The sequence below is a fragment of the Onychostoma macrolepis genome, chromosome 05, assembly GCF_012432095.1.
Source record: "Onychostoma macrolepis isolate SWU-2019 chromosome 05, ASM1243209v1, whole genome shotgun sequence".
NCBI lineage: Eukaryota > Metazoa > Chordata > Actinopteri > Cypriniformes > Cyprinidae > Onychostoma > Onychostoma macrolepis.
Genome location: NC_081159.1, coordinates 11914684 through 11930788, shown reverse-complemented (window position 1 = coordinate 11930788; position 16105 = coordinate 11914684). Strand labels below are relative to the sequence as shown.

General features: G+C 37.3%; 1 protein-coding gene and 1 long non-coding RNA gene across 2 annotated transcripts in view; one reads left to right on the top strand and one right to left on the bottom strand.

Annotated features, from left to right (window-relative positions):
- Nucleotides 1-11352, bottom strand: part of LOC131540307 (uncharacterized) — a 29538-nt gene extending 18186 nt beyond the window's left edge. Inside the window, exons 1-2 of the long non-coding RNA XR_009271244.1 lie at nucleotides 10798-11352; nucleotides 6601-6633 (exon numbers count right to left, since the gene is read on the bottom strand). This is a non-coding gene — a long non-coding RNA (uncharacterized LOC131540307). The remainder of the gene's footprint in view (nucleotides 1-6600; nucleotides 6634-10797) is intronic.
- Nucleotides 1-16105, top strand: part of dapk1 (death-associated protein kinase 1) — a 75616-nt gene that overhangs the window by 13080 nt on the left and 46431 nt on the right. The gene's annotated exons all lie outside the window — the stretch shown is intronic.

Sequence of the window (16105 nt, the reverse complement as noted above, 5' to 3'; positions counted from 1 at the left end):
ATGTAAATACTTCACAAACGGTCTTTAAATATTAACTGATGGTTGTAAGTTAAGTTAATCGATTTTCTATGGATTCTGTCGACTCAAATCTGCAGACTGGCTCTGATTTTTGGCAACTAGCATCAACTTCTCCAGACTGTAAATCTGTGGAAAATCGGGCAAAAATTGTGTAGTGTATTCCAGCCTTAAGAGACTATAGATAAGTTGACATCCATTTAAAAAAAGAGGTTTTGTAACGAGGCTAGTTTCTGTGTTCATCCCCATGAATTAAATGTTTTATTTGATTTTTGAATATGTTACTTTGCGGAACGTGTACTAGTACAGATGTTGCAATGTGCTTAGATGACACTTCATTATGAATATATAACTGATCGAATGCCTTGTTGCTTGATTTTAGTGTTCTGTTTTTTTGTGATTGACTTTGTACCTTCAAAAAAAATATTTTTACAATTATTCTTTAAAGATTTTCCTTAAAATAAACAAGAATTTTTAATAAAACGTGATGTGAGCTTAATGGGAACAGGGGTGTGCTTAAAGGGTACTGTGACGAGTCGGTTGCCCTCCCCCTTTTCTTCATCACCACCCCGTCCCTTACTCGCCGCCCTTCACCAGGCTCCCGACGGGAGTGGGTGTGTGAGAGGAGGGGCGAAGGAACAGCGAGGGCTGGCGGCGTGTGATGAGGCACAGCTGGACTGAATGAAGCCTCATCACCGCCGCTGTTAAATGCCAAGCGCGCCTCTCCTCGAGAGACCGGTCTCTTCCCTCGTGCATGCACGCTGGTGTCCTCGTGGGTCCAGGAAGGGTGCGTTGAGGGACGTCGCGCCACCAGAGATGTGAGCCGCAGGATCCAGAGTCAGGATGAAAGCCGCACCCGTATTACGGCCGACGGGCCAGGAGGCCGGGCCGTTCAAGTCCCACCAAAGGCCGAGGAAGAAGAGGAAGAGCCGCCGCTCAGAAGAAGCCGCCGCCCCTCGTAACCGGACCAGAGTGGGAGCGCGTGCGGCCGCCGGACTCCGCCCCTTCCCTGGACCCTTCCTCCTGGAACACTGCCCTCCGGCAATTATCGGCAATGTCGACAATAAAAAAAATTTGTCGGCCAATATTTTTGTTGTCGAGTAGTCGTTTGATCTCCAGTAAAAAAACCTTGTTTTTTTTCTTTTAGGAAGGAAATGCAGCATTATATTGATACTATACGATTTTCTATTAAACAAAAGGCAATTAAAATGGTGAAAGTTTGTAAACGCTTTAATCTTTTTATATAAATCTGTATATACAGTCCCTCTAGTGTGTAATTGTTATATCATGTATAATGTTTGTTATATACATGTAACTTGTTTTTGTTAATAAAAAAAAAAAAAAAAAAGCTGCTGAGCCGCGTTTGGATGAATATATAAATATATGCTACGCGCTTTCCTCTCAATAACGAAATAAACACAACAAAAACTGACAGCGGTGTGAAAGCAGCAGTTAAAAACGCATCTGATTACTGCGATGTGGATGTTTGCACGAGCTCTACAGTAAAGTCCAGTCACGTCACGTTTATTTATATAGTACATTATAAAGTAATAAAGTTTTGTTTTCCTGTTGCTGAAGTCTAGCCCTGAGTTGATTTGTTTTGTCAGTGAACATTCTGAGTTGATGTGCAGTTGCGACGTGTCCAGTGTAGACATTTGTTTTTTTATTGAACTTCAAAGAGTTAACATTAATCTAAGTGTTACCTGTCTCTGAGAAGGATTGCTTATGAGCTCCTGCAGATTGTACACACACAAACCCAGACAATGTTCCTCTAAAGCCCTAATATCTTCAGCTCAAACCTCAGATTGTGTCAGCTCTATTCCAACCACAGCTCTTGTTTCCTTGGTTACTCCTGTGTGGCACTACGGCACTAAGAGATATTGCATAACGTGTGCAGTTTGGGCGCTAAAGATTGGTGGGCTCTGTTCTCTCTGAACTGTCCACCCACATTAATTTTTTACTAATGAACCAGTATATGACTGACTCGCATACACACATAATCATTTTAAATTATGCACATCTAAACGGGTTTATTTCTTGTGGTAAGATATATAGATCTGTGCCCACCATTGCCATTTAGCATATATGAGTGACCGAGCACATTGCAGACATGCTTTGATAGTTGATACTTCTGGTCACTTCCCTCTTCTGAAGTCCTGAGAAATTTTGAGAAAGTAGGTTGATTTTTGTGCAGTGTGTCTGTGTTGCAGTCTAAAAACTCCCCAAATCCCAGTTCACATTTAATTGCGTGGGATGACACAACAAGGCTTATTTAATTACACTTGGACTGGATCAGCAGACTAGAAAAGTCAGTTCAGACTCTGCCAGATTCCTTCCAGCAGTCAATTCTCTATCCCAGACAAAACTCAGTTCACCAGCGGAAAAGAGGATCGCTGTATTTTGAGAATAAAGCTAACTTAGCTGAGCGTATTTGGCTTTGCATTACAAAGCCACCACTTGCTTTTTTGTTAGATTTAATATTTGTTAATGTAAGGCATTTTAAATATGATGTAAAACTTTTAAATCAAGTTCAAATTTATGCTAGCATAACTGATTATGCTAAAGTTAAAGGGATAGTTCACCCAAAAATTAAGACTCTCATTAATTACTCACCCTCATGTCGTTCCAAACATGTAAGACTTTGCGTTCATCTTCGGAACACAAATTAATATATTTTTGATGAAATGTAGTAAGGACATCGTTAAAATAGTCCATGTGACATCAGTGGTGCAATCATAATTTTATGAAGCAATACTTTTTGTGCACAAAGGGGAAAAAAAATGTTCTTATGGGTTTGGAACGACGAGGGTAATGGGGTGAACTAACTCTTTAAAATGTAGTCAGATTTTGTCCTTGTTCACTTATAATCCAAGTTTGGGTCTCAAACTTTTATCAGTCTACAGTGATAAAAGGGATTTGCTAAATGTAACTTATCGATGAAAGTGTTCTTTTGGTTCCTGGAAAACTGGCAGATTGCCTGGCCTAGCCTGTGATCTTCATGCTGTTTTACACTCTATCTGACAGCATTCGCATTGGTCTACCCAACCAGTTTGTATGTGCATAGTCAGCATTTCTAAAATCATTCTTTCTTTTTTTTTTCAGTTGGATGACAATGCTGATTAATCATATTGAAAACTGAAGTTATAGAAGAAGGTTGTATTTTCAGTTATGCATTTTTTTTTAAAAAGGCATATAACGCAGATTGGTGTTTTACTATACCAGTCAATTATTGCTGTAGGAATGTCTATGCATTTGTTAATATGTTGTGAAATAATTTGTGAACGGCACAGTGACACATCTAGTTGGTGGTAAATAGAAATGCAAGGAAGCTTATATCTTCCTCTTTCTCTTTAAAAAATAATTGGGAGAAATTAGTCTTTCCTGTTTCGTAAAAGTTGGGGGAGGAGGGGGGGGGGGGGTAGAAATGTTTCTATTAAAAAAAAAATAATAAATGCTCTTCTTTCAAACTTTGTCAAATGATCCTGAAACGCTGTGAATGTGTGACGGCTTCCACAATATTAAGCAGCGCAACTATTTCAACATTGATAGTGATAAGAAATGTTTTTGCACCAAATCATGATCCTATAAAAATCATTCTAATAACATGAGAGACTGAAAACTGGAGTAATGAAGCAGCTTAGCAACATGCTAATGGCAAACTATTGGAATCAGTGCGAGTCATGTCTCTAGTTTTGTGTGGTGCACATGAGTGGCAGGTTTGAGTTCACTGGCCTTCTATGATATTGGCAAATCACTGGCAGCCTTTTAATGGCTCAGTGCCTTCATCATTTGTTACTTTCATGCTGTTTTCACCTCAGTAGTCAACTCATGCTCAATCTACTCTCTGTACAGCTTTTGTAATTAATTAAGCCCCAGCCAGCCAGCACAGCTAATGTTGTGCCCCACCATCTGAAGCACACCAAGTTACACTCCATTCCTTTATGATGGTTCAAAAAGTAGATGTTTGGCAGGAACGCTGGCTGCTCTAGGATCTGCTGCCAGGAGGCAACTTTGTCTTGCAAATCAACAGCTTGGCCTGGAGACATGAGGAAGTGAGAGGAAATAGGGCTAAGCTGAAAGAGCGCCATATTCCCAGGTGTGTCTCCCTTGCTCAGAAGTTCAAAAGTTCAGGGCTTTCAATAAACGGTGGGATAAAATGTATGGTAATCCCGATACTGTAGTGCTTTCAGAATCCAAAATTGTTTATGGATCAGCCCGGCTTAAATTATGAGGCACTCTTATCGCGGCACTCTTTGGGTGTAATAATATGGGGGTTGTTGAAAGCAATCTCAGGGCCGGTGTTGTGCTAACCAGTCAGGCACCCCACTGAACAGCCTGACGAGCCAATGGTGGGCCGGCACAAAAGCTGCTTTGTCACAAAGCTTGCAGGGGTCGAAACCCAGCCATCATGATTATACAGAGTAGTTATTATCAGACCAAGTCACAGGCCAATCTGAAATGTACACTATAGTGTTTATGTGTCAGTGACCTGTTTTTTTTTTAAAATCTATTAATTTATTCAGAAATGCTTTAAAAATTTAATTAATACATACGTTAACTTGAATACAGTGATGAGCCGGTTTTTAATTCCGCTATCAGAATTCGTTTTCATATTTTTTTTTGATATCATTATGAAGAAAAAGCATGAAAAATACTATTATTTACCCTTGTTATTTAGCTGCATAATGTCCTATTTTAAAATACCACGTTTATTACATTTACATTTATTACATTTACATTTATTACATTTACATGTTTTTGAATGATATTTATGATATTTGTAAACAAATTATTTTTCCTTGTAAAATGTATTTGAAAACTTTTTTTTATTACACCACATTACAATTTTTGTCATTGAATTCCAAACCAAATCTTTATTGAAAATTTTTTATTTTATTTTTTTAAACCAATAGAATAAATTCAAAGTCAAATAATTAACTTATAAAATACAGCACATTTTAAAAATATGTTAGTTTCCTTTTTTATTGTAGACTTGTGTGGTTTGATTATATGAACTTTTTATATTCTATTCATTGACACAAAACTGCAGTTAATAAGTTCTATGTTGCAGTTCTTATTTTTAATTGGTTTAATTCCTGAGCGTTTCTCGTCTTTGGTTGTTGGATCCCAGCTGAGTTGAAACCCTTGGTTGGATTTTTCGTCTCACGCATGTGGATGGAGGCCTTTGAGACCTCGTTCATCTCATTGCTGCTATTCTAAGCTTGTATGACGTTGGTTTGGCACCAGGTGAAAATGCATCTCACAGTGTAAACATACTGATGGGAGCAAAATGGGAGTAAACACATTCCCTGAGCAACCTGACAATGACTCCTTGAGGTGAGACCATAGGGAATGAAACCAGAGCTGGAAAAATCCAGCAGCTAACTTCGCATCTTGAATTTGCTGGTGAAAAATTCTTCACCGTCAAAGTTCGTTATCTTTTTCTTTCCGGTAAGCATCACAGATCTCTCTTGTGAATTGTACAAGCTTTGTTTTGTTCCAAGGTTGGTGGTCTGCCGGTTTTTAGAGGAATACAATACTTGGCGTCTGTAATATATTGGTGTGTGTGGTTTGTACTCTGAAAATGAAAAGAGGAACTGTTTCTTGAATTTGTGTCTTTTTTCTGCTTCCTTGTTCTCCTTTGGCTTTTTCAATTTCCCGCTCAAATGAGCAAGCTAGCGTGCAAAATTGGTAGGTGTCCTTCTTCGTAATCGACAATGTGTACACTCTGCATTTTAAAAAGTGTTGACAGCTGTCTCATTGTGTACTTTTCTGAGCCATAATCTGCAGTCATTCAATATGGAATTCATTTTATGCAGTGTTTATGATTTACTGTTGTGCGCTTGCATTTCCCATGGCTTCAAATAAGATGGACAATTAATTGTCGATCCCAGCGTAAAGTGGCTTGGTTTAGTGTTTCCTCTTTGGCACACGCAGAGGAGTCAGGAGTCAGCAGTCAGCAATGAGGCTGAGTAATGGGTTCAAAGGTCACTGTTTGCGGCACACTGACATTTTCTCTGGTATTAAAGTGTTTTGATGAGCCCATCACTCTTTTTGATGTGGATTACAGCAGGATTGGGGACAAAGATTAGAAGGATGGCTATCTTCTGCCCTCCAGCTGCGTTTTTCTCATATTGCTTCGCTGAGCCTGGTCTAAGAACAGCAGGAGGGCGGCTCATCTGAGGTCTCTTACTAGAGATCTTCAATCAGTGGCAGTCTTAGAACCCAAGCAGGTATTTTTTGTACTTTAGATTCGCTGTCAAATACGGCCTCTTGTAAGCTATATATAGTGGTATGAAGACAACATGGCAGGAATAAATGATTTTTTTGTTCAGTATTATGCCTTTGTCTGGTTGATTTCTGGAAGGCAGTTGAGATGTCAAATGACATCTGAAGGAAAGTAAATTTAACTTATAAATGCTTCTACCAAGAAATAACCATCGAAGTCTTTAAGTATTTGCTCAGTTATCTGTAAAAGCTGTACTGAGTCACTGACTGACTGGCTTATTACTTACATAACTAAATTTGTATGAACAGAACTGTATTAAACAGACAATTCATTCAAAAATGAAATAATTTACTTACCCTCATATTGTTCCAAAGCTGTCTGACTTTCTTCTGTGGAACACAATAAAAGATATTTAGCAGAATGTTTATGCTTCTCTCTTCCATACAATGAAAATGGATGGAGACCAAGAGCTGTCAAGCTGCAAAAGTATAAAAACTTTATAAAATAATCCTGGGACTAAATCTCAAGTTTTCTTAAGCCAGAGTTGTTATTCACTGAAAGTCTTGCTTGGCATTGGTCACCATTCACTTTCATTTTATGGAAAAGAGCAGATTGGACATATTTTCTTTTGTTGTGAAGAAGAAATTAATATTAGATTGGAATTGCAAGAGGTGGAGTAAATAATGACTGAAGTGTTATATCTGGATGAACTGTCCCTTCAAATGCTTCAAACATGACTAGAAACATGTTTTTTTTTTTTCTGCAGTGTGAAGGTATCCTCCGAATGTGTCTGTCTATAAATTAAAGACAGAAATATCAAACATTACCAGTTTTTAATGGTTTGTGACTTTCGTATAAATATGCAATAGAGCAATAATGTATGCTGTATCTTCTTTACATATCATTTACAAATATTCCCTTGGTCAGCAAGAGATGAGACATCTGTGTGTCTCTCTGGATGAAATGCTGCATAATGGCTGTGCAGCACAGCAAAGGTGCTCTGAATCCTAATGGCAACCTGGACTGGTGTTCAGCTGCACAGAGGAGGGAGGCTCATTTGGAAGAAAATGCATTAAATAGAAGAAAAGACAAAATGTACAATATTAAAACCAACAAAAGAATAACAAGCCCTGAAGATAGTGGCATTTGATTAAGCCCCCTGTTCATCAGTCGCCTATGTTCATTACTTCTTGGCAGTCATATAGATGATTTTGCCATGGCCCAAGGTCAGGCTAATGCTGAGGATTTTGACAATGACATTCAAATCTTTAAAAGCTTGCTCAGGCACAAGGAATCTGTATTCAGATCGTGCTAACCCACTTAAATATTCATCCAGAGCAGTGCCGGCTGGTTAGGACTGTCCGTGTGTGTTACGCTAATGGTACTGAGTGCACCTGGCATTGTGTTTTCATTAGGAGCCAACCACTTAGTGAAGGATCTCTCTTTTTTTTTTTTGATAGTTTCTTACCTCCCATCCTTTTATATTTGCTCTTTCATGCTCATTCTCAACCCATTGTGACACAATAAAGGCTTCCTATCTGACAGGAACACCTCTGACCTTATTTGCACAACTTGTAAAGCTTAATTTAATACAAAATGTGATTTCATCACAACCCTGAATTGCTTTTGATACACACTTTTGTACAAAAAGCTTGAGTATTGAGTATTCAGACGATAGCACTTGCAAACAAAGTGCTCCCCTCTGGGAATACGTGAAATCTTAGAGCCAAAATGATCATCCTGAAATCAAATTACTTGGAATTAAATGTATAAAATTATGCATTATATTAATTTAATATATAATGTGTTTAGGTGCATATGCATTTGTTTTAGTCATTTTTTTAAAATATGTATTGTGGTGGGAGGAAAAAAAAGAAAATCATTAAAAAAATAAAATAAAATAAAATTATAATGTAAGCACCAGATTGAAAAATAGTGTAATGATGCTATGAGAATTTGCATGCATCTCAGCTTGAATGGGGATTGGACTTTAACAGGTGATAGAACACATCAATAATTAACAATGATCCTTATAATAAAGGCATGCATGAGAAAGGTGCCTAAAATCATGAATGTGGCACTGAATCAAACACACACTCTGCAAATGCGCTTTTCCAGATCAGAATAACAAGGCCATGTGGGTTGAGTAATGCAAATCTCTCTCTTGGCTCTCCTGGCCTAAAGATCTAAACAGTTGGGCCTGGACTGCGATAGGTACACAGAAAACAGGACGCAAAAGGGAAACAGAGGCTGTTCACATCCCTCCCTCCAGCCCTCCTCCACAACCTGGTTCAAGTTTCACTGCTAAAGTTGGAAGCCTTTTTGCAAAGAAGTAACAAAGAACAACAGGATCCCTTGCAGTAGCGCAGGCATCCTCAAATCTGGCCCACTCCTGCAGAGTTTAGCTCTAACCCTAATCAAACACACCTGAGCATTAGGGTTGGGTACCGAACTCGGTACTTTTAAGGGTACGGACCGAATTGCGTCGGTACTACCGAGTATCGATTCACATTAAATCATTCGGTACCAAATTTCGGTACCTGAGAACGCATTTGGGCGCATACGAGAGAGAGAGAGACCCTGTGACTTGTCACCCCTGCAACTCTTTAAAACACAACACACACGGCAAACCGAAATGTTCTGAAGTGTGCTTACATTTCTAGGGTCATATGGTTTCCGCGAAAACGCGGACAGGATGGCGGAGTCCATTCATATAAACGGAATTTACTTTATAGCGCAGAATGCCACGGAATTCGGCAAGTTTTGGATGAATAAAAGAATGTCTGTCACTTAATTCGAATCGCGATATGAACTAGTGTATGTGAATATTAAAACGCAAAAAGACGGTTTAAATATTAATCCTGCATGTTCCGTTAGCCTCGGTATGTATGAATGGCGGAGACGCGGTTTTGTTTACTACACAAATACCAGAGGTGGGTAGAGTACCAAAAAACTGTACTCAAGTAAAAGTAAAAGTACTTGAAGAAATATTTACTCAAGTAAAAGTAAAAGTAATAGTCTGAATAGTTACTTGAGTAAGAGTAAAAAAGTATCGGATAAAAAAACTACTCAAGTAGTTAGTTACTAGTTACTTTGGATCATGTACTGAATATAGTCTATTTTTATTTAGATATTTAGATACATTTTTATACACACACTGCTGTTCAAAATACCTTTATTTTTTTTAATGTAATTTATTTCAGTGATGCAAATCAGAATTTTTATCAGCCTGATTTATTATCAATGCTGTTCTTTTTTTAGCTTTCTATTCATAAAATATTCCTAAACAAAATGTCACAGGTTCCAAAAAATATTAAGCAGCAAAACTGTTCCCTGTTGAAAAAAACAGCATATGCTGGTATGGTATGTTTTGAAGCATGGGATGCTGGTTTGAACTGATTTAAGCTGGTCCTAAGCTGGTCCGACCAGCACATGACCAGCACAAACCAGCATCCCAGCTTCAAAACATACCATACCAGCATATGCTGTTTTTTTGTTTTTGTTTTTTTCAACAACATTGGTAACAAAATAATATATTTGAATGATTTCTGAAGGATCATATTACACCAAAAACTGGAGTAACAGCTGATACAAATTCTGATTTGCATCACTGAGTTCAATTAAATTATATTTTAAAGTGTAATTATGTATTATAAATGTATATAACCTCTGACACGGAGAAGAGTGAAATCTCCTCACACGACCGCTACAGAACATCTGAACATAACGAAACAAATGCACATTGACGGATCTTCTTCCGTCTGTTCTGCAAAATGTAAACAAATGTAGCCTTTATTTCTGCAAGCGTAAATATTGTGACAATTTCCATATTAATTGTGTCTAGGCAAGGCATTCCTCCTGGAACTAACGCGGGTTTGGCGGGTGTTTATTTCATACTCTGTCACAGCTTTTAATGAATCAATTATACATGTATTTAATGTGTAAGGTACATGTACAACAAACTGGTAATATCATAGTGGTATCGTGTATTGTAATCGAATCTATACCTGTGGAACCGACAGCACACGCGGTGTTCGTCTAATAAAGATCTTCATAGCTAGTAAACCATAGCCTTTGCAGATTTGCTTTCAACTGACTGTTGATCCAAAGCCACGTCTTCAGCGCTCCTGATGTTACAACTCTGAGTGAGAGCCGCTTCAGGCGACTCAGCGGCGTGCGGTAGGGAACTGAGCGAATCATTCAAACTGATTCGCGAACCGATTCATTGGTCTGCCAACTGGTTTGATCAAGCCTTGAACAGAATTGACTCAAAAGAATGAATCATTCGCGAACGGGCATCGCCCATTGTCCAGAAAAAAAAGTAGATGGCGCGCTTGGAATAAATTGAAGGATTTTTAACTTGTATGCATTAAGATAAAGTAACGAGAGGAGCGTCGCCCACAGTAACGAAGTAAAAGTACCGTTTTTTCACCAAAAATGTACTTGAGTAAGAGTAAAAGTACCCATTTTTAAATATACTCTAAAAGTATTAGTTACCCAAAAAATGTACTCAAGTAAATGTAACGAAGTAAATGTAACTCGTTACTACCCACCTCTGACAAATACTGAAGCACACGTGAACTCGCGGTGATTTTCGGCCTCTGCATCTCACTACATGAACACATGAACTTACAGGCTGTGAGTCACTTCATGAGAATTTTACCGTTTCATTTGAGAAAACCAGCATCATATCATACTGTATACACACAGAAACTTCACGCAACCTGTCAAAATAAAAGTGCGGTTTAACATGTAACAGAAATATATTACTCTTGTATTACTTTTGTACAGTATAATGTACGTCTTTATATATTCCATTTACTGACAAATTTAAATAAAACAATTAAATTATAAAAATAATTATTACAACCACATTAACGACTTAATTGTAGAAAAAAATACAATTATTATTATAACTTTTTTTAAAGGTATATTCACATAATTTTTCTACCATGTATTAATTTTAACAGTAAACCTCTGTTTGTTTGCCAAAAAAATTAAAGGGTTTCATTTTGATTTGATTAAAAATAAATAAATGTTTCATGCCTTCATTTGATTATCAGAAAAAAAATAAAACACAAGAATTTCTGGAAGGAAAAAAAAGAAAAACAATTGTAGGGTCCAATGGTTCAAAATGTTGAAATTGAGAGTTTTGGACTTATTTTTTCACTGAAATAAATGTTTTTGTTATTACACAGAGAGTAAAGTACTGAAAAAAGGTACCGTTGGGTACCGGTACCGAATGTGAACGGTACCCAACCCTACTGAGCATGCTAATCAGAGTCTTCAAGATCATTAGAAAATCACAGGTAGGTGAGTTTGATCAGGGTTGGAGCTAAACTCTGCAGCAGATTGGCCCTCCAGGGAAAGATTTGAGGAACCCTGCAGTAGCGTGTCTGGGAGTAAAAACTGAGTTGCTGGCCCTCTTTGTTTACATAATTTTTGATGTGTCCTTTAGTTATAAACATGCAAATTAAGTCATTATTAATGATAGGCTATTTTGCCTCATTGAGGTTGAGCGGGAGTGTAACTTGCATTTAAAGCATGTGGGGTTTCTCCATGGTATCCTATGGGAATAATTACAGAGTGGGATTTTCTGCTGAATGGGTTGTTGACATTTAGGCTCGTTCATAACCTGGGTCATGGAGTGTTGCTTCAGAGCAGCCAGTTGCGTTACAGAGTTATCCTATTACATTTTTCCTTTCGTTTTTATTGTTAAAAACATATTTTGACCAGTTTACAGTGGGTCTAATCTACTCACATTAGATCTTCATCATGTCTTTGCTCTGCCCTCGACATCTGTATAATAATCATCTTGTGATGAAAAATTAAATAAATCTGAGAATTGCTATAAAATTGCAAAGAGATGGTGTTAATGATTCAGATTCTGATTTATTTCAAACTCCCTCAAAATACTTTGTTACCAGACAAATGTTAATTATGAAGGATCAGGTTTATAATCCATCATTGATAGTGTTACTGACCTAATTTTTTATGGTTTGCTCTGTTTCATATGTGATGCAAGTCCCAGTTTGTAATCCTGATTATGAATCTGTAAAACTTTATCAGAGATTTTAATTTAACAAAGCCGTCTTTATCTTTATCTTGTAAAGGAGTAATCAGCCCTCTAAGAAGTTGTGCCTTCTGGTGCACAATGTAAAAGGGGTCAAGTCATGTGATGTACTGTAGTTGCATTTCCCATGACTGTGGAAAGTGTTTTAACCCTTGTAGGCTAAAGGGCAAAGTCCAATGACTGCAATTAATGCTGATGTGGATTCAAACATTATTAGGTCTATTAAACATAATTACTCAAAAACTGCACTATTCTTGATTTTTCTGTTCACACGCATCTACTGATACCTAATGCTGCTTTTTGTATTCAGAACCCTCCCCCCAAAAAATATCCTTATATCATATACATAAACTTGATAACTGAAACTTAAATATCTTCACAGCAACCCGTCAAAATAAAAGTTTTTACCTTGAAGAAACTGTGACAAATGTTACTTAATGTAATGATAATACTACTATAATAATAAAATTACTAAAATTATTTTTTTAAAGAATAATCAAACAATTCTACTAACATGTTTTAATTTTAACAATAAACCTCTTTTGTGAATCACTTTGTTAGCCAAAAAAGGGTTTGTTTAATTTTCATTTGATTAGATAAATTAAAGGAACACTCCACTTTTTTTGGAAATAGGCTCATTCTGCAACTCACCCAGAGTTAATAAGTTGAGTTTTACCATTTTTGAATCCATTCAGCCGATCTCCGGGTCTGGTGATAGCACTTTTAGCATAGCTTAGCATAGATCTTTGAATCCTATTAGACCAGTAGCATCGCGTTCAAAAATGACCAAAGAGTTTCGATAGTTTTCCTATTTAAAACTTTACTCTTCTGTAGTTATATCGTGTACTAAGACCGGCGGAAAATGAAAAGTTGCGATTTTCTAGTCCGATTTTGCTAGGAACTATACTCTCATTCCGGCGTAATAATCAAGGAACTTTGCTGCCGTAACATGGCCGCAGCAGGCGCAGTGATATTACGCAGCGCCTGAAAGTAGTCCCCAGCTATATTATAACTAGGTACCTGGCTGGGGACTACTTTCAGGCGCTGCGTAATATCACTGCGCCTGCTGCCGCAGCAAAGTTCCTTGATTATTACGCTGGACTGGGAGTATAGTTCCTAATCATATCGGCCTAGAAAATCACAACTTTTCATTTTCCGCCGGTCTTAGTACACGATATAGCTACAGAAGAGTCAAGTTTTAAATAGGAAAACTATCGAAACTCTTTGGTTATTTTTGAACGCGATGCTACTGGTCTAATAGGATTCAATGATCTATGCTAAGCTATGCTAAAAGTGCTATCGCCAGACCCGGAGATCGGCTGAATGGATTAAAAAAACGGTAAAACTCAACTTATTAACTCTGGGGGAGTTGGAGAATGAGCCTATTTCCAAAAAAATTGGAGTGTTCCTTTAATGTTTTATGCCTTCATTTATTTTCTAGAAAAATGTAAATCCACAACACAGTATTTAAAAAATAAAAACAAATAAATAAATAAAATCAGTTAATTACTTTTGTTTATTAAAATTTAATTGAACCATAAAACCGGAATCCAGAAAATAAAAATGGAAAACACAGGATTTGGTAAAAAATAAAATGGAATTTGAGATAAAAAATTTCTTTAACTTTTTAATACATTTTTGTTAAATTGTGTAAGTTTCATGATTTCTATTAATTATACATGCTTTTTGATTCTTAAAATTTCATTTAACCAATAAAACAGAGTCCAGAAATATTAAAATGGAAAAAAACTGAATCCAGAAAAATTAACATGAAATAAATGCCATTTGGAAAAAAATAAAACTGAATTTGATAAAAAAATAAAACAGATTTCATATGGGCCTTAATAACTGAACCAAACTCGCATTACTTCAGAACAAAACCTGAGTGGCTTACAGCATCACTAACACTAGATGGATGCCATGTCAGCTTCAGCCTTGTATCTGGTCCAAATCTTGCATCTTGTGCCCATCTTGTATATGTTTCTTGTGCCCACTCTGAAGAGGGTTTCCTCTGAGCAAGCTCTTTAATGTCCGCTGTGATTGCCATGGGTCTTCATCACCATGGCACTCCACATTTCAGGAGCACAAGAGCCCTGCTATACTGACATCTTGATACACACATTTGCCCCATCTTCCATTCAGAGTGGACAGAAACAGCACTGAAAAGGACTTTGGGAACTGCCTGACTCGTTTAAGAGAAAAACATGCCGTGTCTATTGTCGGCTGGTTGCCAGGCTATGTGTGACGATGTTTGCTGTGGACCGTTGTGCTCCGCAGGCCTCTTTCTAGCTGACACGACCCCCTCCTCTCCCACTGCCCTGCCCCCAGCACTGCTATGGAAACTGGCGCAGCTGAAGACCCATGCCCTGCTCTCACTGAGGAGTGTCACTGACAAAAGCGTTTAGACATGCCTGAATGCCAAAAGCCACGCTGTCAGAACCACTAGGCATGACTTTCTGATTTTCCAGACTTTTTTATTCAGTTCCTGAAATGTGAAATATGCCCAAGCCTGTTCAATATTATTTGTTTATTATTTAGTATTACAGTCTACAAAATACCAGTGCAACTTAATATAAGCAATCTAAGAGAGTTTTGGGGGCAGTGCTGGTCCCTAATTAGTAAACTGCCGTGCAAAGGCAAAAGACCGTAATGAGTTATTGATATTTTTGGGACATTCAAGACATCCTTTATCATGTACATAAGTATCTTGAGTCAATTTTATTGTTTTTCCGAGAAAATAATGGGTCGTCTCAACCATAACTTCAAAAAGCCCCGGACAAACCAAGGCAGAACACCGTATAACACAAGTTACGGCTCTTTCACTTTGTATGAAACGCTCAAATTGAGTTACGGCGTTCTGCCTTTGTTTAACTGCGCGTCAAAATGAAGTTACGGTTCCGGCTTGGAGTTATACGGTCTTCTGCCTTTTTTCCATTAAAGTCTGCCACATTTTAATTACGGTGCAGACTAATGAATTAGATAGATCACGATCTACCAAACAGCTTCATATAACATAGCACTGTGAAGACTAGACACCTTGGCAGCAATACATAATTGTGAATTTTATTTTTTTTTTCCTTTTTATAATGCAGATTATTCACCAGGCTGTCACTTCTAGTTGGATGCGCGTGTACTTGAATGCCACATGTAGCATGATCAATCATAAAACCAGTAGCCTAACAGTTCGCAATTAAATCCATATCCTACCTTTTCTTGTAACCCGATAAAATCAATCCATGCGCTGAACATCGTCGGAGATGTTTATTAATCCACACGCATTTCTGAGCATTACTCCTGCTCTCTGGCGTTCACATCAATCCACAAGTCGTTCTTTTAGGTTAGACTATTTTGATTCAAGTCGATATAAGCAATTATGCTATGTCTACTAGCATTCTTTTACGTTACTGAGCATAGCAAATAAATTGGTTGCAAAATGGTATCCACTCACATGTTTTACTTTTAGTCTGCTTGTTACGGTCAAAATAATAATAATAATAATAATAATAATAATAATACAGTCACATTACTATATGCAATAGCCCCATGATCACTAGTTTTTATACAGGTGTTACTATAACAATTTTGTTCATGGTGATCAGCAACCAAATAAACCAAATATTTAACCAAATAATGTGGACGTTACAGTCTTTTGCCTTGGTGTGACTTCTCACTTTTTGCAGACAATGCAAAGGCAGAGTACATTAACTTAAAAATAGGGGTAAAATCAAGTTTGAGCTCACAATTTTTTAATGTAGATAATTTTCATTACTAAAACATCTAATTGCCAA